Source organism: Microcebus murinus, chromosome 8, assembly GCF_040939455.1.
Source record: "Microcebus murinus isolate Inina chromosome 8, M.murinus_Inina_mat1.0, whole genome shotgun sequence".
In the NCBI taxonomy this organism is placed as follows: Eukaryota; Metazoa; Chordata; class Mammalia; order Primates; family Cheirogaleidae; genus Microcebus; species Microcebus murinus.
This window is the reverse complement of record NC_134111.1, coordinates 10,563,470-10,589,280: the sequence shown is the minus strand read 5'-3', so window position 1 is coordinate 10,589,280 and position 25,811 is coordinate 10,563,470. Positions and strand designations below refer to the sequence as shown.

The 25,811-nt window shown below is 36.5% G+C and overlaps 1 protein-coding gene and 1 pseudogene across 6 annotated transcripts in view; both read left to right on the top strand.

The window, feature by feature from the left end:
• Window positions 1–25,811, top strand: part of PTPN4 (protein tyrosine phosphatase non-receptor type 4) — a 225,519-nt gene that overhangs the window by 45,045 nt on the left and 154,663 nt on the right. The gene's annotated exons all lie outside the window — the stretch shown is intronic.
• LOC142872338 (eukaryotic translation initiation factor 4E type 2 pseudogene) lies at window positions 9,713–25,074 on the top strand (annotated as a pseudogene).

The following is a 25,811-nucleotide window of genomic DNA, read 5'->3' as shown; positions in this document are numbered from 1 at the left end:
GGTGGTTTTCATAAGTGTGTTTGAGGGTGCATGAAGAATTTGTTCTTCTCAATAGTTTATACATTTCCAATGTAATTTTGCATGTACTCTCTATGAATAAAACTTTTGCTGAAAGATAAATGACAGCCCTAATCTTATCTGAGTATCATCTGAAATATTTATTTAACAAACATTTGTTCATCCTATTTGTGTCTGGCTTCATTTGCTTATCGTTATTTGTGAATTTGACCCATGTAGTGTGTTAACAGTAGTTAGTTCATTTTCATTGCTACATAATATCCTTTTATATGAATATACCACAATTTACTTATCTATTCATTTACCACCATTTACTATTAGTATATATTTGGATTGTTTCCATTTTGTGCTTTCAAAAAAAAAAACATTGCTGTGAATTTTCTTGTGCATGTCTTGATACATACAAGGATGCATTGCCCCTTTTTATTTAAAAAATTTCAACCTATAGAAAAGTTGAGGCTGGGTGCAGTGGCTCACGCCTATAATCCTAATACTCTGGGAGGCTGAGGCTGGAGGATCACTTGAGGTCAGGAGTTTGCGACCAGCCTGAGCAAGAGTGAGACCCTGAGACCCCATCTCTACTAAAAAGAGAAAAAAATTAGCTGGGTGTGGTGGCACATGCTTGTAGTACCAGCTACTCAGGAGGCTGAGCCAGGAGGATAATTGAGCCCAGGAGTTTGAGGTTGCTGTGAGCTAGGTTGACACCACGGCACTCTAGCCTGGACAACAGAACAAGACTCTGTCTCAAAAAACAAAGAAACAAACAAACAAACAAAAAACAGAAAAGGTGAAAGGAAGAGTATAATAAATACTCACATACCTTTTAACCTCGATTGACCTAGTGTTAACATTTTGCACATTGGCTTTCTCTTTCTCTCTGTGTGGTGGGTGTTTTTAAATTTTTTTTCTTTGCCTTTTGAAAGTAAATGGTAGACTTCACTCATAAGTACTTCAGCATCGTAAGAAAATCCAAAATTACCACAGTACCATTGTTACACCCCAACATTGGACATTATGAAATTAATATTTGTAGTCAATATTCAAACTGGAATTTATTATTATTCTTTTTGAAGTCTCCAGGCTGACATCTCATGTGTTCCCTGCTATATTACCTAGGTATTTCTATACTTTGAAATCTTTAAGTAAAATAAAATATTAATCATTCTTGATTACCAGTTTCTTAAAATTTTCTTAGTATTACTTTTTAACAGGATCACTAATTTATCTCAAATTCCAAGCCATTTCACATTGGAAAAAGGGCTGCGGAGTAGTGAAATTTGCATCATTAAAAGTACCTTTGAGATTATCTGGCATACCCAACAAGTTGTGCTTTTCTAAAAAGTTCAACTTTCAATTTCTTTTGTATTCTATGGTCTATTAATAGATGAAATACAGGTTGCCAAACAGATAACTGCTTCATAAAAATTTCTAGTTAGTAGAAATTCTCATGTGTTAGACAGTTGATACAAGAAAATGAACCTTTTTTCCTGTTATTGACTTAATAATAATTCTTTTTTAGGGGAATATAAACTTAATAACTCTTATTTTAACTTATTATTTAATATTTAGTTTTGATTTTAAGTTATAGTTTTACACTTGCTTCAAAATATTGTAAAGTCTTTGCTGTGTGTGATATTGTGAAATATATATTTGGTCTTTGTCCCATTTCCTGGCATATAACTCCTAAAATCCTTGGAATCTCCAGTCATATCTTTTTGTATACCAATGATTGGTATCTTTAGCTTGGGGCTGGTCAACAGAGGTCAGTCCCACTTTCCAGCCTCTGGGGAGGTAAGAACAACTGAAGGTCAAGTTGATCACCAATGGATAATAGTTTGATCAATCACCCTATGTAATGAAGCCTCCATAAAACCCCAAAAGGATGGGGTTCTGAGAACTTCCAGACAGCTAAACACATGCGGGTTCCTGGAGAGTGATGTACTTGGGGTGCCCTTTCTCCCTTACCTTGCCCTATGCATTTCTTCATCTGTTTGCCTTGTAATATGCTTTAGAAAAAAGCAGCAAATGGTTAAGTGTTTCCCTGAGTTCTGTGAGTTGCTCCAGCAAATTAATCTAACCCATGGAGTGGGTCATGGGAACCCTGATTTGAAGCTGATCAGTCAGGCATTCTGGAGGCCTGAACTTGTGACTGGTGTCTGAAGGGGGCAGTCTTGGGGAATGAGCCCTCAGCCCATGTGATCTGACACTATCACATGTGAGAATTGAATTGAATTATAGGACACCCAGCTGGTGTCTGCTGCTTGGTGTATGAAGAAAAACCCACACACGTTTGGTCAGAGAAGTCTCTGTTGGTTGTTGTGTTGGTGTGAGAGCAGAGGAGAAACATGGTTTGAGTTTTTCTTCTAAACACTTTCTCAGTTGGAATAATTTTTCTCTTGGGCACTTTAGTTGACTGATAGTATGCTGTATTTTTCAATGTAAAAATCAATGTGCTATCTAATTACTCTTTTATAAAAACATGTTTAATATATATTTGTATGTATATATATTTTCTATATGTAACTGTCAGTTTCAATAGAGCTGAGTATATTACTAGAATGATAAGTACTGTGGTGCTAAAAACTTTCTCTACCATTATCTTAGGTCATCAGAAAACTTACTTAAAAGAAACAAGTATTTATGAGAAATTGTCTGTCGGATATGTATTAATAGTATATTTACTCCCCTGGGTATTTGGACCCAGGTCATTCAAACTGAAAGAGTTGCTTTGTACTTTTATATAGATTGTTACCATGTCAATCTATGTGAATGACTCCCCAGTTATATACTTTACAACCTATGGAGTGCTATATGGCAGCCTACAAATTAATTGAGGATTTGAGAGGTCTGATTTTTCCTGTCTATTCAGTACCATTAAGTCTCAGAAATTCTCACTGTGGGCAGCTGCTAGGTTTCAGCATCTCTCCATTCACTAAGAAGGACAACCACTCAGTTTCCTTTTGGGATTACCAAGCAATGATTTGTAAAGTCAGCCATTGGAGTCATTGCTTTTTATAAAAGATTTTTATACCACAGGGGAAATATGCATTGTTGCCAAAGCTTGCTTTTTTCCATCTGGCAGTTATCCAGTAAAAGCTGTTTCTATATCTTTTGCTGGGGGAAATTGATGTAATAAAGGAGTTGATATAACTTCACTAGATCTTGATTTTTTTCTGCTATGGACATAGGAGTGAGATAAGCCTACTATCACTAGACTTATGTTGGCTTGTTTTGCTCCGGATTTAAGCCCTATTTCACCATGGCTTTGGCACAGCCATTTATTTGCTGTAGCCAACCTATGGAATGTGTTGTCCCCCTCATGCCATGAACTAATTATTAATTCACCAAAAACATTTTCATTAAATACTTTAAAATGTATAATGTCTATATTACTTGGACTGATTTCTTTAGCTTATGAGGATTTCCCCCCTAATTTTGGCTTTACTTTTACTTTGGTACAGCTGTTTAACAGTAACCTGTGTGACAAGGAAGGCCTGGGGAGAATCAGCCTATTCTAGTTACTGTGACTATGTAAGAATTTACCCGAAAACTTAGTGGCATAAAATAACCATTTATTATATCCAAGGTTTCCCATAAATCTGGCTTATTTTTGCTACATCGTATGTCAGGCCTCAGCTGGAAGACTCAAAGGCTAGAAGCTAGAATCATTTGAAGGCTTATTCACTCATGGCTGTTACCTGAAACCTTAGCTTGGGCTGAAGCACCTGAATATACCTCTTTCTGTCTTGGGCTTCTTTCTAGCACAGTGGTTGGTTTCCAAGGGTAAGCATCCTTTGCCAGATTGCAGCTATATTGCCCTTTCTGATATGGCCTTGGAAGTCACATAATGTTATCTTCACCATATTCTGTTTGGTAAGGCTGTCGCAGAGTCATGCTCAGAGTTAAGGAAGGGAAATAGACTGTCCCTTTTTATAAAATTTTATTTATGTATTTTTATTTATTTATTTATTTTTGAGACAGAGTCTTACTTTATTGCCCGGGCTAGAGTGCTGTGACGTCAGCCTAGCTCACAGCAACCTCAAACTCCTGGGCTCAAGCAATCCTTCTACCTTAGCCTTCTGAGTATCTGGGACTACAGACATGTGCCACCATGCCCGGCTAATTTTTTCTATATATTTTTAGTTGGCCAATTAATTTCTTTATATTTTTAGTAGAGATGGGGTCTCACTCTTGCTCACTCTGGTTTCAAACTGCTGGCCTTTAGAGCCTCGGCCTCCCACAGTGCTAGGATTACAGGTGTGAGCCACCACGCCCAGCCAAAAATGTCTACTTTGAAGGAGAATTTTAATTATTAAATACTGAACTTGTTGAGTAAAATGAGATGTTAAAATGGAAATGGTTTTCTTAAGTGCAAAAAGACATAATTTTGCCAAGGTTTGTAGTGTGTGAAAAGACAAGCATTATAATAGATGATAGATCTTTAAAGCTTTTCTTTTTCTATTTTGAAATGGTTTTTTTCTAGGCTAATCATATTAAGTGCTAGAAGATTCTTTTATCAGTCAGATTTATAGATGTGCACAATTAAGCTAACCATATTTCTTGGTTTATTCTTTCATCCTGTTGTGGTTTCATCAGGCATGTATAGTCTTGGGTCTCATATTTGCCATGTGTAAGTCTGTTACTGAAAGTGACATTTACTTATATTGAAAGATTCTTGGGTAATTATCCAATGATGAATTTGTGCATCTTTATTTTGAAGATCAACTCTGTGATTATACATCAGTTGTTCTATTTTTCTGTGTTTCATATTCTTCATTTATTAGGAGAGAATAATACCTGCCTGAAATAGGATGCTTAGCATTAAATGAGAATGTTGGTAAAGTGCCTGTTTATGTGTCTGACTCATATTATGCATTTAGAAAGGTTGACTTTCTTCTATTGCTTATGACCCAGTTGATCTATTCTCTAGTTCCAGAAATGTTTTCTTGGAGGCATATTATTTTTGAAATTCCACAAAATAGCAATCTACTAATTGTTTTATATGTGTGTGTGTGTGTGTGTGTGTGTATATATATATATATTAGGTCATTAAATATGAAATGTCCAATTTCGAATCAAAAATGTAGTTTATTATATCTCAAACAAGTTTATTATATCTCAAAGTATGCTCCTGAACTATCCACACTGTTTTGCCATCTTAACAGTCGCTTGTTTATGCTAGCAATGAAGAAGCCTGGAGAGCAAGTGGCAATGAAATTGCAAAAGGTATTTTCCACAGCTTGTTGGGATTTAGGTATTTTTCCTTGCAGGAAGTGGTCCAAAGCCTGGAAGAAGTGGTAGTCAATTGGTGCAAGGTTTGGTGAATATGGTAGATGACAGAGTTGCCAAGTCCAGCTTCTGTAGTTTGAACAGTGTTGTTTGTGCAACCCATGGTGAAGCGTTGTCTTGCAAGAGAATTGGCCTGTCTGTTGACCAATCTCTGATGCTTAATCATAAGCATCCTCATCATTTTGTTGCAGTAGACATATGCTGTAATTGACTGACCAGGTTTCATGAAGTTGTAATGGATAACACTAGCACTGAACCACCAAACAGACACGATTAACTATTTTTAATGATAATCTGGTTTTGAACTGTTTCAGCACTTCAACTTTATCCAACCATTGTGCTGAACACTTGGAATTGTCAGAAAGAATCCATTTTTCATCTCATGGAACAAAACAGTGCAGAAATGGTTTGCCTTCATGTTGTGACAGCAAAAAAGGGCAAGCTTCCAGAGGATGTCTCTTCTGACACTCATTTAATTCATGTGGAATCCACCTATGCAGCTGCTTTACCTTGCTAGTGTGTTTCAAATCATCTAGTATTGTTAGAATAGTAACCTCAGATCTTGCTACTGATTCACTTGTAGGTTGAGATGGATTTGCTTCCACTACAGCTTTCATCATTATCCACCTTGGTCTCAGGTTGTCCACGTGGTTCATTTTCAAGATTAAAATCACCAGAATGGAACTCTCAAGCTGTCGATGTACTGTGTGTTCATTAGCCACATCCTTCCCAAACACTTCAGTGATATTTCGAACTGTCTATGCTGCATTGGTTCCATGAGGGAACTCATTGAAAAATAACGTCAATTTTTGACTTATCCATGGTTTCACAAAAATTGCTCTAAAAAAAATTCGAAAGATAACCATAAGCCAAAACATGTTTTTGAAAGACTAAGGATGTACCTTCACAATAAAAATAAGGTGTCAAAATGAAAAGTCAGAGATATCAACTATTAAACTTAGTACTTAAGGAAATCGGACATTTCATACTTAATATCCTAAATTTTTTCATATTGTTTGAGAAACCCAGTTTATTTCTTAGCAGTGTTAATTAAAAATACATATATACAGAAGTTGTAAAAACGCCAGTTTATTCTTAAAAAGTAAAGAGAAAACAATTGTCACGTATTACTTTTTTAAGAATTAGGTATGTTTTTAATCCTGGCAATAGTATAGTAAATTCTAGTTATTCATGTACATCATTTAATGATTATTGAGTGCCTAATATACACTATGGAGAAAAATAATTCAGAAAATAGTTACAACCAATTAAATTATGACAGATATATTAGATTTTATTTAGATTCTTCAGCTTAGTCAGCCTCTCTAGAAATTATATGTAGATTTTATTGTCTGTTTATTATAATATGTATAATACATGTTATATATAGTGTGTGGTGTACAACTCTTCATTATACAACTCAATTTTTCCCCCTTAAGGAACATGATTACAGTATATTAACAAATTCTGTGGCATAAGCATTTTCAAAAGCATCAGTAAAAATATTAAATATGAAATATAAGAGTAATATGGCCAGGTGTGATGGCTCATGCCTGTAATCCTAGCACTTATGAGGCAAAGGTGGGAGTATTGCTTGAGGTCAGAGATTTGAGACCAGCCTGAGCAAGAGCAAGACCCCATCTCTACAAAAAAAAAAAGTAGAAAACTTAGCTGGGTGTGGCACGCACCTGTAGTCCCAGCTACTTGGGAGGCTAAGGCAAGAAGATTGCATGAACTCAGGAGTTTGGGGTTGCAGTGAGCTGTGATGATGCCACCACATTCTAGGTAGGGTGACAGAGCAAGACTTCATTTCAAATAAATACATACATACATAAATACATAAGAGGAATATGTATATTCCCCTTACCACTCATAAAAAAAAAAACCCAAACCAAAAACCCAACCAAGATCCAAGGAAGTCCTTATGTGTAGAGTGAGAATCTGGGACACTGTGCTCTCATAAAACTCATGGGGCATCCTAATGCTGCAGCTCCATGTAATTGGTGGAGAAGAGCCCATAACTGCCATTGTACACCTGTACCACCAGCTATCATTAGTCAGTGAAATGCTGGTGATGATACTGTCAAAGTCAAAAGGAGATTTCATCATTGCCTACAGCCTGATAGTTGTAGAGAACTATGGCTGTGATCCCTGGATCATTCTCCTAGTCATCATAGGTGTTTTCCTCTGCTTGATAGTGACCCGGGACCTCTGTGGGTAGGCCAGACCTCTCAGTAGTTGTTATATATAGTGTGTGGTGTACAACTCTTCATTATACAACTCAATTTTTCCCCCTTAAGGAACATTAAGCTTCCACCCTGTACTCATGCTTCGATGAATGGGGCTGTCACTCACAGGGCCTCTAGCTTGGCTCTGCCTTGAACAGAGCTGGGTCCTCCTCCTTTCAGCTGGCTACGCAGTGGGGGAAGCAGGGGAAGTTGGCTCTGGCTTGCTCCTTTAGCTTCCTCTTAGCTCCTTCCTGCTTCTGTCTCTCCTTAGCCTTTAGCTGGTCTCTGCTTCTGTCTTCCATCTATCCTCCTGTTCTTCCTCCTTAGCGAGGTTTTAAAAGTTAGCTTTTTTTTTTTTTTTAAAGACAGAGTCTTGTTCTGTTGCCCAGGCTAGAGTGCTGTGACATCAGCCTAACTCATAGCAACATCAAACTCCTGGGCTCAAGCCATCCTCCTGCCTCAGCCTCCTGAGTAGCTGGGACTATAGGCATGTGCCACCATGACCAGCTAATTTTTTCTATATATTTTTAGTTGTCCAACTAATTTCTTTCTATTTTTAGTAGAGATGGGGTCTCACTTTTGCTGAAGCTGGTCTCAAACTCCTGACCTCAAGCAGTCCTTCTGCCTCAACCTTCCAGAGTGCTAGGATTACAGGCTTGAGCCACCACACCTGGCCTCAAAGTTAGCTCTGATGTTACTTGTTTTGCTGGTTACAGCTTCAGTAGGTACCACCTTCTGGTAAACAGAGGACAACTTGGAATGTCTTCAAAGGCCAGTGCATTCTTACCCATCGGATCCTTCTGCACACCATATTTTCCACCAAATCCTTTGGGGTAGTCTTTTTGGGATTCAGGCAACTGCAGTTCCTGGCAATCCAGCCAAGGGCACATTTGTCTTGTTTGTCAGCATACCAAAATTTCCTCCAAACCCTTTCACGTAGTCATTCTGGAACTTGTGCTTCTCTGTTTTGCCTTGGAACTCAAAGCTAACAGCTCTCTTCTTCCCTTTGCCACCAAAACCTTCGTAGTAATCTCTCCACAACTGATGCTTCTCTGCCTTACTCACCCTGGTAGTCAAAAGCTCACAGTGCACTTGTCCACCCAGTCGTCCTGCATGCTATATTTCCTGTCAGAGCTGCTCAAGTAGTCTTTTTGGGAGGCATGCTTCTCAATCTTACCCTCGTATTCAAAGCCTACAGCTAAGTTATCCATTCAGTCTAGTTCTATCCCAAATTTCCCAACATGGCTGTAGGAGGTTTTGGTCCTGTTTCAAGTTTCTTCTCTTTAAGGGTCTGATGTTCTTGAAAAGCATTTTGTCAACTTATATATGTCCAGGTGGTCCTGGGTGCCCAGAACATTGCGTGGTTTTTGGCTCCTCATCTTTGTTCTTTTTCACTCATGTCATTCACAAAATTGGGGTTGGTCTCCCAGTAGTCTGTTCCCCCATCATCCTGGGTGGTGGACATAGTGTGCATGGCCTGCTGAAGCTTTGTACGTCTTACTTTCCAATTGAAGATAAAAGGCTACTCACAAAGCTCTGTTGAAAACAGTAGTCCAATCTGGAATTTGCAGACATTGGGAATGATAACATCCATGACCCGCCAGTGCAGAGGATCAGGCATCTGTTAGAATATCTAGGTGATCAAAATACAAGAAACAGAAAACCCCAAATCACTTTCTGGTGATTTGAAACACACCTAGAAGTAGGTATGGCTCCAAATTTAGAGTCTTACTACTAGCTGTACTGGATACCGTAGGCAGCTGTATATTTAAATTTGTATATTTATACAATAAATATATACAATAAATATTAATGTATAATATATATAATATAAATAAATATACAATTTGTATATTTAAACATATCTAAATATAGAAAAGGCATAGTAAAAATATGTATTATAACCTTTGGGATCACTGTCATATATGTGGTCCATCATTGACTGAAATATCGTTATGCAGCTCATTATTGTATTTATTATTCCATTTTATCTCCTTTATTTACTTTTTTTGTTAACCATTAATAACTTTTTTTAGTGACTACTTTAGAAATTACAAAATATGTCCTTTAAAAAGTCTGCCTGTAGCCGGGCGCGGTGGCTCACGCCTGTAATCCTAGCACTCTGGGAGGCTGAGGCGGGCGGATTGCTCAAGGTCAGGAGTTCGAAACCAGCCTGAGCAAGAGCGAGACCCCGTCTCTACTATAAATAGAAAGAAATTAATTGGACAACTAATATATATATAAAATTAGCCGGGCATGGTGGCGCATGCCTGTAGTCCCAGCTACTTGGGAGGCTGAGGCAGCAGGATTGCTTGAGCCCAGGAGTTTGAGGTTGCTGTGAGCTAGGCTGACGCCATGGCACTCACTCTAGCCTGGGCAACAAGCGAGACTCTGTCTCAAAAAAAAAAAAAAAAAAAAAAAGTCTGCCTGTAGTTAGTACTTCTCATATGTCCCCCCAAAGTGCAAAACATCAAAAGCAGTTTAAATCCATTTATGTGCCTCCTCTTTTCTGCTATTGTTTTTATGTATTTTATCCACCCCCTCATATGTTATAAGCCCTATAGGACAGTTGTTACTGCTTTAAACAGTTAAGAATCTTTTATATTTACCCATATATCTACTTTTTTTTGGAGCTATTCATTTCTTGCATATCCATGCTTCCCTCTAGATTCATCTCCTTTTATCCTAAAGAACTTCTTTATTATTTCTTGAAATAAGGTCTGCGGACAATAGATTCTCCCAACCTTTTCATAGTCTGAAAATGTCTTTGGTTATTCCTCATGTTTTGGAAGGTATTTTTGCTCGATACAGAAGTCTGTAGTGAAAGATTTTTTTTCCTTGAGTAGTTTAAAGATGCCATTTCATTAGCTTCTGTAATTTCTCTTGAGATATCATCTTTTATTCTTATTAATGGTCTCCTGAAGGACAAGGGTTGTGCTCTTTCTTCTCTAACCATTTTGAAGATTTTCTCTTTCATTTCTGTTCATTTGTATATAATATACTTAGATATGTTTTGTGTTTGTATTTGTTTGCATTTATCCTGCTTGATGTTCCCTGAATCTGTAGGTTGATGTCTTAATAATTTGAAAACATCTCATCCTTTAGTGATTCAAATATTGCTTCTGTCCCATTTTCTTTTCTGTTGGTCTAATATCATATATGTTAGAACATTTGCATTCCATCCAGTGTATGTTCTGCTCATAATTTCTTTTTGTTTCAGTTTGTATAGCTATTGATCTATCTTTAAGTTTGCTAATTGTGTTTTTTTTTTTTTGCTTTACCTCATCTGCTGTAAAACTCATCCAGTGAGTTCTTGTATTTCACATACTGTGCAGTTCTAGAATGTCTGTATGATCATTTTTATAGATTCTAAGTTTGTTTTAATAGTTCCTATTTGTATCCATTTTCTCTATTTTTCCACTGTTTAATAAGTTAACCAGTTATTTTGAAGCCCTTGTCTACTAATACTAACATTTAGATTTTCCCTAAGCCCATTTTTGTTTTTTTTATATATATATATTTTTTGAGATGGAGTCTTGCTCTGTCGCCTGGGTTAGAGTGCATTGGCATCTTCATAGCTCACTGCAACCTCAAACTCCTGGGCTCAAGTGATCCTCCTGCTTCAGCCTCCCAAATAGTTGGTACTACAGGTGTGTACCGCCACACCTGGCTAATTTTTATATTTTTAGTAGAGATTGGATCTGGCTCTTGCTCATTCTGATCTTGAACTCCTGGCCTCAGGCAATCCTCCCTCCTCAGTCTCTCAGAGTGCTAGGATTACAGGCATGAGCCACCAGGCCTGGCCTAAGCCTGTTTTTATTAATTGCTGTGTCTCTTGATTATCAATTACTTTTCCCTTTTCATATATCTACTAAGTTTTCATTGTATATCAAGTAGTGTAAGTGAAATATAAACAGCCAACTATAGCCCATTAGCCAAATCCAGTCTGCTGGTTATTATTGCATGGCCTATAGCTAAAATTAGCTTTTTACCTTTTTAAAGATTTGTTTGTTTATTTGTTTGTTTTTAAAGAGAATGTGTAATGGAAACTATATGTGTCCCTCAAAGTCTAAAAATATTTACTTTCTAGTCTTTTACAGGAAGGTAACACTTATCAGAGAAGTGCTAACACCTAACATAGAAGCTCTGGATAGTCATCTCTCTCTAAATAGTATTGAATTTATTATGGCATGCAGTTAACTAGCTAGTGGATCACTTTGATCTTATGGAGGCTTAATTTTAGGCTTTTTAAGGTAGATCTATTTCAACTTTGTTCTTATTCCTAGAGCACAGATTGCCTAAGATCTAAACTAAATGCCTAAGGTGTTCATTAAGATCTCTCTCCTCTGGATGTGTATATACAAACATAATGAGTGAGATATGCAACGTCTGGGGGATGGTCACACTTGAAGTTCTGACTCGAGGGGAGAGAGGAGGCATGGGCAATATATATAACCTTAACATTTGTACCCCATTATATGCTGAACTAAAAAAAAAAGAAAAAAAAAAAAGATCTCCTCTGACTGAGCCTGGACTCCATGTTGTCAGAATTGTACAACCTCTGAAATCTCCATTTTGCTAACAGCTATTTTCTCCTAGGGATTCTAACCATGTGCATGCATATCCTATGAGGCAGATGAGGACCACAGAGAATTTTTATGTAGCTTTTTGTAGCTTTTTCTCTTTGACTTTTTCCTTTCTAATGACCTGTCCTCAAAACTGAGCCATGTTTGCAGCCCCAAATATTGATTTTAGTTTTCTCATCCTAGCAAGACTGCCACTCTCTGCTTGGCCTCTATTTCTCTATACCATGGTTTGGAAAATGCCCTCAAGGAGAAAGCCAGTATGAAACTTGATTCATCTGGCTCTTTTCTCCCAAGGATCATAGCCCTGTGTTAGTGTTTATTGCCTGCAAAATTTTTTAAATTATGTATAAATTTGGTCAGCTTTTACAGATGTTTGTAGCAGGAGGGTATTCCAATATCAGCTAGTCTCTCTGACCAGAATCAAGAATCTTGATCATTTTTAAAATGTAAAAATATACTAATTATATAATAGTAGATTTTGATTTGAAACATTTGACGTAATACTTGCTGTGTTTTTTGATTCATTGTTCACTTGACCCACATAGTTGAGCCAAATAGAAGGACTCAGATCTCAGTTAATAATAAATGTTCACATGGCTTGTGAGAGAAGGAAAAAAAAGGAATATTGATAAATGTATGTACCTTATAAAACCAAAATAATTTGAGATATATTGATTTGATGAAGGGAATGAAATGGCACCTGCTATGTTTGTTGCTTACCTAACCAGCATCTTAAAAATATTTTAGCCCACATTCTTTGTTTCTCTACCATATTCACAGTGTGTTTCGAATACTTAGCAGTTAAATGCACTACCTTATGACTTCATATTCTTTAAGAGGATAATAGTTTAAGAATTTTGCCATCATAATGCTTTTTTGTATTATACCAAATATAAGGGCAATGATTGCCATGATTGATTTGATAAAACTAGATGGTTAGCTTGGAGCCTACTTTTTCATTTTTGTTCTATGTGTGTCTCACCTGAAGTTTAATAGTGTGCACTTCTCAGATAGATGTGATTTGTTTTTTGGGAAAGGACATATGACATAGCTCTGTTTCCCTACTAGAACTTGCAAATGAACTTTTAGTTTTCATTGGAATGATGTTGGTGACTACAGAAAGAGATAACAGTTATCACATAAGGAAGCTACATGACTCACTCTTTGCTGCCCCACTGCTTGTCTTACTCCCCTGGGTAATTCTCTGTCCCCAGTGGATTTAAGAATCCCCCTGAGGAAGCCCTGGTGCCTCTTCTGCACTCAGCAACAGAGGTTGGTGTTGGTAGATATGCTCTGCTGATCACAATAAAGAGGAAATTGCTTCTCAACTTTGTATACATTAAGAATGTTTATTCCTGGTTTGGAGACAGCGGCAGCGAGAGGATGAACAACATGTTCAACACCTTGAAAGATGATAACAGTGGGGACCATGATCGGAATGAAGAAAACAGCACACAGAAAGATGGTGAGAAGGAAAAAACGGAACGAGACAAGAATCAGAACAGCAGCAAAAGGAAGGCTGTTGTCCCTGAACCAGCAGAGCATCCCCTTCAGTACAACTACACTTTCTGGTACTCCAGGAGAATGCCCGGCCGTCCTACCAGCTCGCAGAGCTATGAACAGAATATCAAACAGATTGGTACCTTTGCCTCTGTGGAGCAGTTCTGGAGGTTTTATAGCCATATGGTATGTCCTGGGTACCTGACAGGCCACAGTGACTTCCATCACTTCAAAGAAGGAATTAAACCTATGTAGGAGGATGACGCAAATAAAAATGGTGGCAAGTGGATTATTTAGCTGCTGAGGGGCTTGGCCTCCTGTTGTTGGGAGAATCTCATTCTGGCCATGTTGGGGGAACAGTTCATGGTTGGAGAGGAGATCTGTGGGGCTGTGGTCTCTGTCCGCTTTCAGGAGGACATTATTTCAATATGGAATAAGACTGCCAGTGACCAAGCAACCACAGCCTGAATCCAGGATATGCTTCGGCGAGTGCCTATCCTATCTCCCAACAAATGGAATGCAACAATGGAATATAAAACTCACACTGACAGCATCAAAATGCCAGGCAGGCTGGGCCCCCAAAGGCTCCTTTTTCAAAACCTCTGGAAGCCATGGTTGAATGTGCCATGATCATCTCCCTCTCCGGATGGCACCATCATTGAACTCGGCTTCATCAGAGTCTCTTGTTCTGTTGACATGCTAACTGGAAGATCCTTCTGTCCTGGACGAGAGGAATTGGAAGAGCATTTTATGTTTTAAGAACAGGCTGACACACAGCAGCTACAGCAACAGCTGAGATCACTTAATAATAAATGGTGATAACCTAAAAAAAAAAAAAAAGAATGTTTATTCCTGGGCCGGGTGTGGTGGCTCACACTTGTAATCCTAGCACTCTAGGAGGCTGAGAAAGATGGTGAGAAGGAAAAAACGGAACAAGACAAGAATCAGAACAGCAGCAAAAGGAAGGCTGTTGTCTCTGGACCAGCAGAGCATCCCCTTCAGTACAACTACACTTTCTGGTACTCCAGGAGAATGGCATGAGGTCATGAGTTAGAGACCAGCCTGAGCAAGAGTGAGACCGCCTCTCTACTAAAAATAGAAAGAAGTTAGTCGGACAACTAAAAATATATGGACAATATTAGCCGGGCATGGTGGCGCATGCCTGTAGTCACAGCTATTCAGGAGGCTGAGGCAGGAGGATTGCTTGAGCCCAGGAGTTTGAGGTTGCTGTGAGCTAGGCTGACGCCATGGCACTCTAGCCTGGGCAACAGGACAAGACTCTGTCTCTAAAAAAAAAAAAAGAAGAAGAATGTTTATTCCTAGCTCAGATTAAATAGTTCAGTACCTATATATTGGAAATTTGGTTTTGTATTAAAAGCAGCATCCATTTAGCGTTATTTGATTCTTTATTATTATTTAACATTCTTTTCAATTAGACTTAAAACAATTATGCTTCCCAATGTTTAAAATAAAACAAAGCTGGACTTGCATATATATATGTGCATTGTATGCACATATATAGCAAGATTACTCACTTTTAAATATCTTTATCCTGAAACTCTTTTCTCCTCTTTGGGAAATCAGTATGATAATAGGTCTTCCTCTTAAATATCATTCCTAGTAACATTTTGTGACTCTCTTTTTCCATTCACTTTTTGAATTCTATACATAATTTTTAATGTATTGGTTTATTTAATTTCCACAAAGAAATGTGACAGCTGTAATAGATGAGGAATTAGTAATATTATGACGTTTTTCTGAATATGCAGACTTCTTTGTATGCAAGATGAGGATAAATATTCATAATCCATTTCATATCCTCACCCCCTTCCCCAAAATTCTTATGTCATTACTTTCAGTTAAATCAACCAGTCTGCCTATCTTCTTACTTATCTACCTATCATCTGTCTCTCAGGTATTACATTTGGCTTCTAGTAAAAAAAAAAAAAAAAAGTGGCTTAAATGAGATAAAGTTCGTTTTTCTCTGACAGAAATGAAGTCTAGAGGTTAGCATTCCAGGGTAGGGATAGTTTCTTTACAGTTATTAGGGAACTGGTCCTACTGTTTTTCTTTCACCTTTCTTAGATCATGTCTGTATATAAAAATCACTCAGGATCCAAGAAAACTTTTAGAGTTCTAGCAATCATGTTGATTTTCAAGGAGGTAGTAGGGGATGATGGCGATGCAAGAAGGGCACACGCCAGTTTTCTTTCCCAGGCTCAAGGATCCTTCTTAGAGGTTCTAACCTGCAGCTTCTAGTTGTATCTTATGGGCCAGAATTTAGTTACATGTTCTCATTTGAGCTGCTAATGTATGTATTTTAGATATTCTCATTATAACTGCAAATAATTTTGGCGTCTTATTTAAAGAAATAAGAGAAAATGGATATGGAGTAGGTAGTTAGCCGTTTCTGCCTTAATCAGTGTCATTGTTTACATTTTTATGATTATGCAAGTTTTTCACTGCTAAGCCAAGTAGTGTACTGTGATTATATTTTGCTCTTCTGGAAATTATTCGTTGCCTTTTTCTTCTTTTTTAATATGCTTAGTTTTGTTTCTGTATTTTTTTTAGTTTTTGTCTTTTCAAATTATATATGTATTTCAGTTAAAGAATCAAATAGTTCTACCTGTGTTAAAAGTTTATTACAAAATAGTGGCAGTCTTCTGCCTTTTCCTGTATTGTACTTATTCCTTGCATTCAGCCAGCTTAATTCTTTTTAGTAGATTTCTTTTGGAATTTACCCGTATATCTCTATAGACTGACTATGTTTGTATTACTGTTACTTAATTTTTCAGTTTTAGACATTATTTAATCATTTTTCCATTAAGAAAGACAAGAATTTAGTTCGTTTTTATCCCTAACCCCCCTTCCCATCCAACCATATAATTGATTTATATAATGTGGTTATATTAGTATTTGGTGTGTACATTATTATGTTGTGTAAATGTTATTCACAACTGAGCCACATAGCACATCATACTTATTATTTTCTTTTGTCTCAAATTTTTTGGTTTTCATAGAGCTGGTAATTTTGTCTCTGTTTTGCTTAGTTTTCTGTATATATTGTTAATTGTCCATAAACTCCTTAACAATTATATGAATCTTCTCTTAATATATTCTTCACATCCAATATTTTATCAAATTCATCTTCTTAGAGAAATCTAAGAATCCTCTGAGGTGCTCTTTTCTGTACTGATTGCCCTGTACACTTAGTGCCCAGGTAGACTCACTCATTGTCATTCATCCTGGGGATTCCTCTTATTTCTCTCATGTATCAGAATTTCCTTTTCCCCATCTGTCTTAGTGTATTCCTGTTGTTATAACAAGATACTTCAGGTAATTTATAAACAGCATAAATTTATTACTCACAGTTATGGAGGCTGGGAAGTCTAGAATCTAGGTGCTGGCAGGTTTGGTATCTTATGAAGAGCTGGTCTCTGCTTTCAAGATGGTGCCTGAGCCGGGCGCGGTGGCTCACGCCTGTAATCCTAGCACTCTGGGAGGCTGAGGCGGGCGGATTGCTCAAGGTCAGGAGTTCGAAACCAGCCTGAGCAAGAGCGAGACCCCGTCTCTACTATAAATAGAAAGAAATTAATTGGCCAACTAATATATATATATAAAAATTAGCCGGGCATGGTGGCACATGCCTGTAGTCCCAGCTACTCGGGAGGCTGAGGCAGAAGGATTGCTTGAGCCCAGGAGTTTGAGGTTGCTGTGAGCTAGGCTGACGCCACGGCACTCACTCTAGCCTGGGCAACAAGCGAGACTCTGTCTCAAAAAAAAAAAAAAAAGATGGTGCCTGGTTGCTGTGCCCTCACATGGCAAAAGAGATGGAAAGGTGGAAGGGGCTAGCTAGTTTCCTGGAGGTGCCTCTCCCCCACGCCCCCTTTTTTGAGACAGGCTGTCACTCTGTTGCCTGGCCTAAAGTACAGTGGTATCATCATAGCTCACAGTAACCTGGGCTCAAATGATCCTCCTCCCTCAGCTCACGAGTAGCTGGGACTACAGGCTCATGCCACTATATCCAGCTAAGTTTTCTATTTTTTGTAGAGACAGGGTCTTGCTATGTTGTTCAGGCTGGCTTGAACTCCTGGCCTCAAGCGATCCTCCTGCTTTGGCCGCCTAAAGTGCTAGCATTACAGGTGTAAGCCACCACACCCAGCCTCCTCAAGCCCTTTTATAAGGCACTCATTCCATCCATGAGGACGGAGCCATCATGACTTAATTACTTCCCCAGAGGCCCTGCATTTTAATATCATCACCTTGGGATTTAAGTTCCAACATAGGAATTTTGGAAAGACACACACATTCAAACCATGGTACCATCTCTTCTTTTTTTAAAGTTTATTTGATTTGGTAGAGCACATTCTCTAAAAGATTTCTAATAAAAAGATGCATGGGAGGTAAATTTTCATTTTCATCCTACATTTCTGAAAATGTCTTAAATTTTACCCTTAGACTTAATTGGGTAGAGAATTTTAAATTGGAAATAATCTCTCAGAATTTTGAAAATATAACGTTCTCCTATTCTTCCTGTAAGGACTCTGTTACCATCCCAATTCCTGGTCTTTTTTATACATGATGTATTATTCATTCCTAGACATTTTAAGGATGTTTTCTTTTTCACATTTTTTTTGCTGTTTGGAAAGTTCATGTAGGTTGGTTGTTCATGAAATCCACCAGTTTCCAATATGAATCTCTTTCCCTCTCCTCCACTTTGCCTGGTATCCCTAGATTTGAAGCCACTTCAGTTTATCTTGGAATACTTCAGGGGAGGTTTAATCCCCTAGCTCTAATGGATGATATTGAAAACTGAGGGATATAACTGCTCCCTACGTGGATTTTCAACCACTTCCCTTCTCATTTTTAGCCTCCCTCCCTGCCTCTCCCTCTGTTGCCCAGCCTGGAGTACAGTGGTAAAATCGTAGCTCACTACAGCCCCAAACTCCTGGGCTCCAGTGATCCTCCTGCCTCAGCTTCTTGAGTAGCTAGGACTACAGATGTGAGCCACTGGATGCCTAGCCTGTTCATTATTTTTCCTTAACAAGAACAATAAAAATGGATTGTTATTTGCCATGAAATTTGAAATCATATTCTTTTATTTGCATTAAAATCAAGTTTTTATTTTTGAAGTTTATCTTCTCTCATTTCTGTTTTACATGGTTTTTGGGATGTATAACAAGAGTCTTGTGAGCACAAGCATCTAAATACTGTAATCTTGCCTCAACCCTCATTCTTATACTAAAACTGCTTCCATAGTTAAGAATTAACTAGTTAAGAAATTTAGTTTCTTAACTAAAGTTTATCAAGGCTCATTTTGTTTGACCTATACTAGCTTTTAGAACTGTTACCTCTCCTTATTTCAAGGAAAGTTCTCATCTTTTCTCTTTGATCACATTCTGGATATACTTCTTCTATTCTTTCATATTAATATTCCTTGAGGATTTACCATTGTTTTTTCTGTCTTTCACTTTCATTCTTTCCTAATTGCTGAAGAGTGTCATATCTGTTATCTCTAGTCCTGATATCTATCCACAACTTGTACTCTATGTCTGCTAAAGATTTCAAAGGTACTTATGGTGGTTTTAAAATATGTTTACATTTAAATCTTTGAAATATTTCTTACTGAGAGGAATCTGGATTCCCTCTACTTGAACCTTGTTGGGCCTTTATTGACTGCCTGCACAATAGAATTTGTTGGAAGAGATGTTACTAGGTTAGAAAAGACCATTTAGCTTCTGCTGGTGTTTGGTGTAAACTTACTCTAGAAGAGCTTTTAGCTGCTATGTAAGAAGCCTGGCTCCCCTGAGGCCACCATGTGAGAACCCTCTGAAAAGAGTCTAGAGAACACAGAAAGATGCCTGAGGAGTCCCAGCTATTTGTGTTTCCAGACTATATATTATACTTGTCAGTGAAGATGTCTCTGGGATGATCCTTTTCCCAGCTACCATGTCACTGTAGCCACATGAGATTCATTGTGTGAGACTTACTGAGCTGAGCCCAGTGAAACTCCAGATTTCTTAGTAAGATAAATGGTTGTTACTGTTTGAACATACTGTTTTGATGGGGCTTGTTAGGCGGCAATTACTAACTAGAATAGTATTTCACATGCAACATATCCAAAAACAGTTCATTATCATCTCCCCATCAAATCTTATTCTTTGTTTTTCCTTGATTAATGTCATTATCACCTATGACATAGCCTTTTTTGGTCTTTTTAAACTTCTATTCAGATCTTTTGCCCATTTTAAAAAAAAATTTAAAAATTTTTTAATATAGTAAAATAATACATAATGTAAAATATACCATTTTAACCATTTTAAGTGTATAATTCAGTAGCATTAAGTGTATTCATACAACCATCACCAGTATCTATTTCTGTAACTTTTCATCATACCAAACAGAATTCTGTACCCATTAAATAATAATTCCTCATTTACCTCTTGTCCCCAGCCCATGGTAACTTCCACCCTACTCTTCTGTCTCTAAAAATTTGCCTATTCTAAGTACCTAATATAAATGAAATTATATATTTGTCCTTCTATGTCTGGCTTATTTCACTTAGCATTATGTTTTCAGGATTTGTCCATGTTGTAGCAGGTATCAGAAACTCATCTCTTTTTATTTTTGAATAATAATGGATTGTATGAATACACTGTATTTTATATATTTTTATATTTAGTCATTTGTCACGGATACTGGGTTGTTTCTTTCTTTTGGCTGTTGTGAATAATATGCTATGAACATTGATGTATAAGTATCTCTTTTACATTCTGCTTTCAGTTCTTTTAGGTATATACCCAGAAATAGAATTGTTGGATCATATAGTAATTCTAAGTGTAAGTTCTTGAGGACCCACCAAACTGTTTTCTACAGAGACTGCACCATCTTACATCCCCACCAGCAATGTACAATGGTTGAGATTTTGCAGACACTTGCTATTTTTAGTTTTTTTGATAATGGCTATTCTAATTGGTCTGAAGTGGTATTTCATTGTGGTTTTGTTTTGCATCTCTAATGACTAGTGATCCTGAGCATCGTTTCTTGTGTTTATTAGCCATTTATATTTCTTATTTGGAAAAATATCTTTTCAAATCCTTTGCCCCTTTTTGAATTGAGTTGTTTATTTCCCTATTATTGAGTATGGAAAGTTTTTCCTTTATTCTTCATATAGGTCCTTTGTCAGATATGTTACATTGTCTTTTTCTCTTAACAATGTCATTCACTGAGAAAAAGTTTTACGTTTTGACTAAGTCCAGTTTATCATTTTCTTTTGTATTAATAGATTGTGCTTTTGATATCTTATCTAAGAACCTTATCCCAAAACCAAGGTCAGAAATATTTTCCTCTAAAAATTTCATAATTTACACGTTACATTTAGGTCTATAATTTTCAGTCAATTTTTATATGGGTTGGCTAATTCTATAAAAAGCTAGATAGTAAATATTTTATGCATTGACGGTTGCATATGATTTCTCTCACATGCTCTTTTTGTTTTTAACAACGTTTTAAAAATGTAGAACCTATTCTTAGCTCAAGGCCTGTATTAAATAGAAAGGCTAGATTTGATCTTTGATCTGTATTTGGTAACCTCTGGTATAAGGTATGAATTGTAGATTACGATTCTCTTTTTTTTTTTTTGCAGATGAATGTCCAATTGTTCTTCTATCATTTATTGAAAAGACTGTCTTTTCTTCATTGAATTGCTTTCACCACTGTCAAAAATCAATTGACCATATTTGTGTGGGTCCCTTTCTGGATTTTCGGTTATGTTTTATTGATCTATCTATATGTCCTTTTATAAAAACGGCAATCTTGATTTCTCTAGTTTTGTAGTAAGTCTTGAAATTCTGTAATTTGAGTCCACTATTTATTTTTCCTTTTCCAAAACTGTTTTGGCAACTGTAATACATTTTTATTTTGTCAATGGAAAAGAAGACAAACTCTGTGAAATAATTTAAGGAGGTTTATTCTGAGCCAAATTTGGGACCATGGCCCCAGAGCCACACCCAAGAAGCCTTGAGCAAGTGGACTTGCTGTGGCTGGGTTACAGTTTGGTTTTATACATTTTGGGGAGACAGGAATTACGGATAAAGTTATAAATCAGAATATGGAAGGCACACATTGGTTTGGCACAAAAAGGTGGGGACATCTCAAAGTGGGGGCTTACAAGTCATAGATGGATTTAGGGATTCTTTAGTGGACAATTGGCTATAAGAGTTAGGCTTTGTCCAAAAGACTAGGAATCAGCGGAAAGGAATGCTTGAGTTAAGATAAGGGTCTTCTATCCTTCATGTGATGCTATTAATATACTGGAATCAGGTTGGGAAGTAAACTATATCATAAAAACCTATTTACTGAGATTTTATCATTTGTAGGTTTGACTCACCAGACTACCTTAGAAAGGAATTTTTTGGGGGCAAAGATCAAAGTTCAGTCCTCAAGTTCCATATATATTTTAAATTTAGCTTGTTAATATCTTCAGCAAATACTGCTAGGATTTTGATTGAGATCGCATTGACCCTATATGTCAATTTAGAGATATCTTAATAATAATGAGTCTTTCAGTTCATATACATGGCATATTTCTGAATTTATTTAAGTGTTGTTTGCTTTCTTTTAGTAGTGTTTTGTAGTTTACAGCATGTAAATTGTTAGAGTGAAGGGAAAACTTCCCCTTGACTCTCAGAAGTTTCACTGAAAACTCACAATAAAGCAGATTAGTAAGAGAAAAGTTATCAAATTTATTTTGTATACATGGGAACCCTCAGAAAATGCAGATTCATTTTCCCAATGGAGTTCAGAAGAAGCTCATATGCCTTTCTGGTAAAATGGGTTATGGTGGGAGGAATTCTGTTTAAGGGCAGTAAAGGATTACTAGGGAAGATGAATGGATAGAAAATGAAGTTTAACTGGTAAATAGTTCTCTTTGGAATTTAAATGAGTCTGAGGAGTTAAAGAATCTGTTCTGTTGCAGCACATTTCTGGTTCTAGGGAAGGGAAGAAAAGAACAATTGTTCTCTGAGGTGAGTCCAGATCTCATGCATATGAAGAAACTTTAGTGATTTGAGGAGAGTTGGTGGGAAGGTCAGAGATACCTTGAGGTCTTTTCAGTGGTCCAGCATGTCAAAATGCCATATTTTGGGGTAAAATATTTCTAATTTCCTTTGAGATCCTGAACAGATTTTGTTAGATTCACACCTAAGTGATTTTTTTAGTGCTATTGTATATCATAATCATTTTAACATGTTTGAAAATACAGATAATTTTTTCCCTTTCTTTTCAATCTGTATGCCTTTTATTTAGTTTTTTTTTTTTACCCTATTGCACTGCCAACAATAATTAATGAATAGGAGTGGTGAGAGTGGAAATTTTTGTCATGCTTTCAGTTTATGGGAAAAGCATTTAGTCTTTTACCATTGAGTATGATAATAGCTGTAACGATTTTGTAGATGCCTTTATCTGCTTAAGAAAGTTCTTTTATGCCTAGTTTACCAAATGTTTTTATCATGAATGGATGTTGAATTTTGTCAAATGTTTTTTCTTCTTGATTATTGGCTTTTCTTAGTTAGTATGTTAATATGGGGAATTGCAGCGATCAATTTGTAATTGTTGCACCAGCCTTGCATTCCTGGAGTAAACACTACTTGGTTATGATGTGTTTATCCTTTTTGTATTTTGCTAGATTTGACTTGCTAATATTGTGTGGAATCTTTTGTATTTCTGTTTTTTGGGGGTTATTGATGTATAGTTTTATTTTCTTATGCTTTTGTCTTTATTTTTGCCTGTTTAATACTAGTCTTATAAAGTGAATTGGGAAATGTTTCTTCCTCTTTTATTTTATGGAAAATACTGTGTAGAATTGGTATTATTTCCTCCATAAATGTTTGGTAGAATTTGCCAGTGTAACCAACTCCACCCCCCCCTTTTGTTGGTTTGATGGTTTTTAACTACAAATTCAACTTGAATAGATTTAGGACTATTCAAGTTATATATTGTTTTCTTCTATGAGTTTTGATCATTTGTGTCTTTTAAGAAATTTGTCCATTTCATCTAAGTTGTCAACTTTATAGGCATAGAGATGTTTACAATATTCTTTATTATCTGTAGGATGTATGTTGATATCTGCTTTCTCATTTTGATATTGGTAATTTGGGCATTCCCTTTTTCTTATTACTTTAGCTAATAGGTTATTAATTTATTGATCTTCTCTTGTTTTTTTTTTTTTTTAACATTCTCAATTATTTATCTCTCTTCAATTTCATCCTTTTTTTCCCTATCATATCTCCCTCCCAGTTTCCCCAGTTTCATCCATTTCTGTTATTTCTTCCTTCTCTTGCTTTGGTTTAATTTACTCTTCTTTTTTAATTTTTCAAGGTGGAAGCATAGATTACTGACTTAATATCTTCTCTTCTCAAAAATGCTATAAATATCTTTTTAATCACTGATTTAACTATATCCTCTAAAGTGTGGTTATGTTGTCTTTTTATACTCATTTAGTTCAAAATATTCCCTAAATTCCCTTGAGACTTTCTCTTTGCTCCATGGGTTATTTGTGTATGTTGTTTAGTTTCCAAATAGTGTAGGATTTTCTAGATATCTTTTTCTCTTATTGATTTCAATTTCAATTCCACTATGGGTAGAGAACATACTTTGTATGATTTCAATTCTCTAAATTTGACCAGGTTTGTTCTATGGACCAGAATATATCATATCGTGGTGAATGTTTCATGTGCACTTAAAATGGATTCTACTCTTTTTGTGTGGAGAGTCCTAGAAATATCCATTAGGTTAAGTTGATTGATGGTGTTTTTATATCTTTGCTGATTTTTTCTTTACTTTGTTCTATCAATTACCAACAGAAGTCTTGAAATCTTCAACTGTAATCGTGCATTTGTCTGTCTATTCCTTCTTACAGTTATATCAGTTTCATCTGTTATATTTTGGGCCCTTATTGTTAGGTACTTGTTTGGGATTATTACTTCTTTTTAATAGTTGTATAGGATCTTTCCTACTCATGCTTGTTTCTGTAAAATGATACCTGAATAACTATCGGCTTCTCATCTATAGAAATTCTCATTTACTAATAAGTTTGCCATCTTTCAACGTGCTTAACCTAGATACTCTGTGAATATACTTTGTTTTCAGTTGTTTTCAATAATATTTAGGACATATTTCTGCAGAAACAACTTTTTAATATCTCTAAATTAATACTTCCTTGGATAATTATACTGGAATATGGCTCTATAATCAGTTGTAGATGTGTACTAGTATCTATCAAGTAATATTAATCTGTTATAGTTGTGTGTTATTATTTCCACAGAGTTTTAACTTTTCATATTTGTTTTTGGTTCTTCTTGACAATAACAATGTGGTAGGGTGAATATCTCTATTTTACAGGTAAAGAAATCAAAGCCAGGGATTTTGTGGCTTGCCCATAGCCCCCATAACAAGTAAGTAGTATAGTTACTATACTACTATACTGCAAGGCCCTTTGACCCTTCAAACTGGTGTCTCTCGCACCATCTGCAATCAATTGGATAGTCTTCTGTTCTATCTCTCTATCTCCTGTGATCAATGATACAAATTTAGAACTTAATTAAAAATTGTGACCACGAAAGATGAGAGATTAATAGTCTTTGATGCTGTTTTTCTTATATTTTTGTGAGCATAGGAGTATAAAGGTGAGTTATTGGGGAAGGCTCATTAGAAGTTCAGATTGCTGCCCCCACACCTGAATTTCTTAGGGCTCTATTGGGATGCAGGAATATATATTTAAATGAGTATGCAAGATAATTCCGATGCACATATTCTCTGGCCTTATGGAGAAACACAATTAGGAGATATGGAGACTGCCTTGGCCTCATTAACATTCTATAATTAGCCATTATTTATAGGGCACGTTTTTCTGTTTGTTCATTGCATTTACTAAATGGAACAGAATCAAAATCCATGTTAAATCCCAGCTGTGTTATACTTGTTATTCTCCTTACTTATGGAGTAGGAGTTTTTCTGGTTTAGTATTTTTCTAAAGCTAAATGCGAAAATAATCTGTTATTTCCAAGAGTGGCCTTTAGTAAGAAGTTTTGGGTCCTTTTGCAGAATTGTAAGTGCACCTCTAAAGCAGTATTTCTCAAATAGAGCAGATTTTGCATCCACCACCCCCACCCCGACCCCAACATTTGGCAAT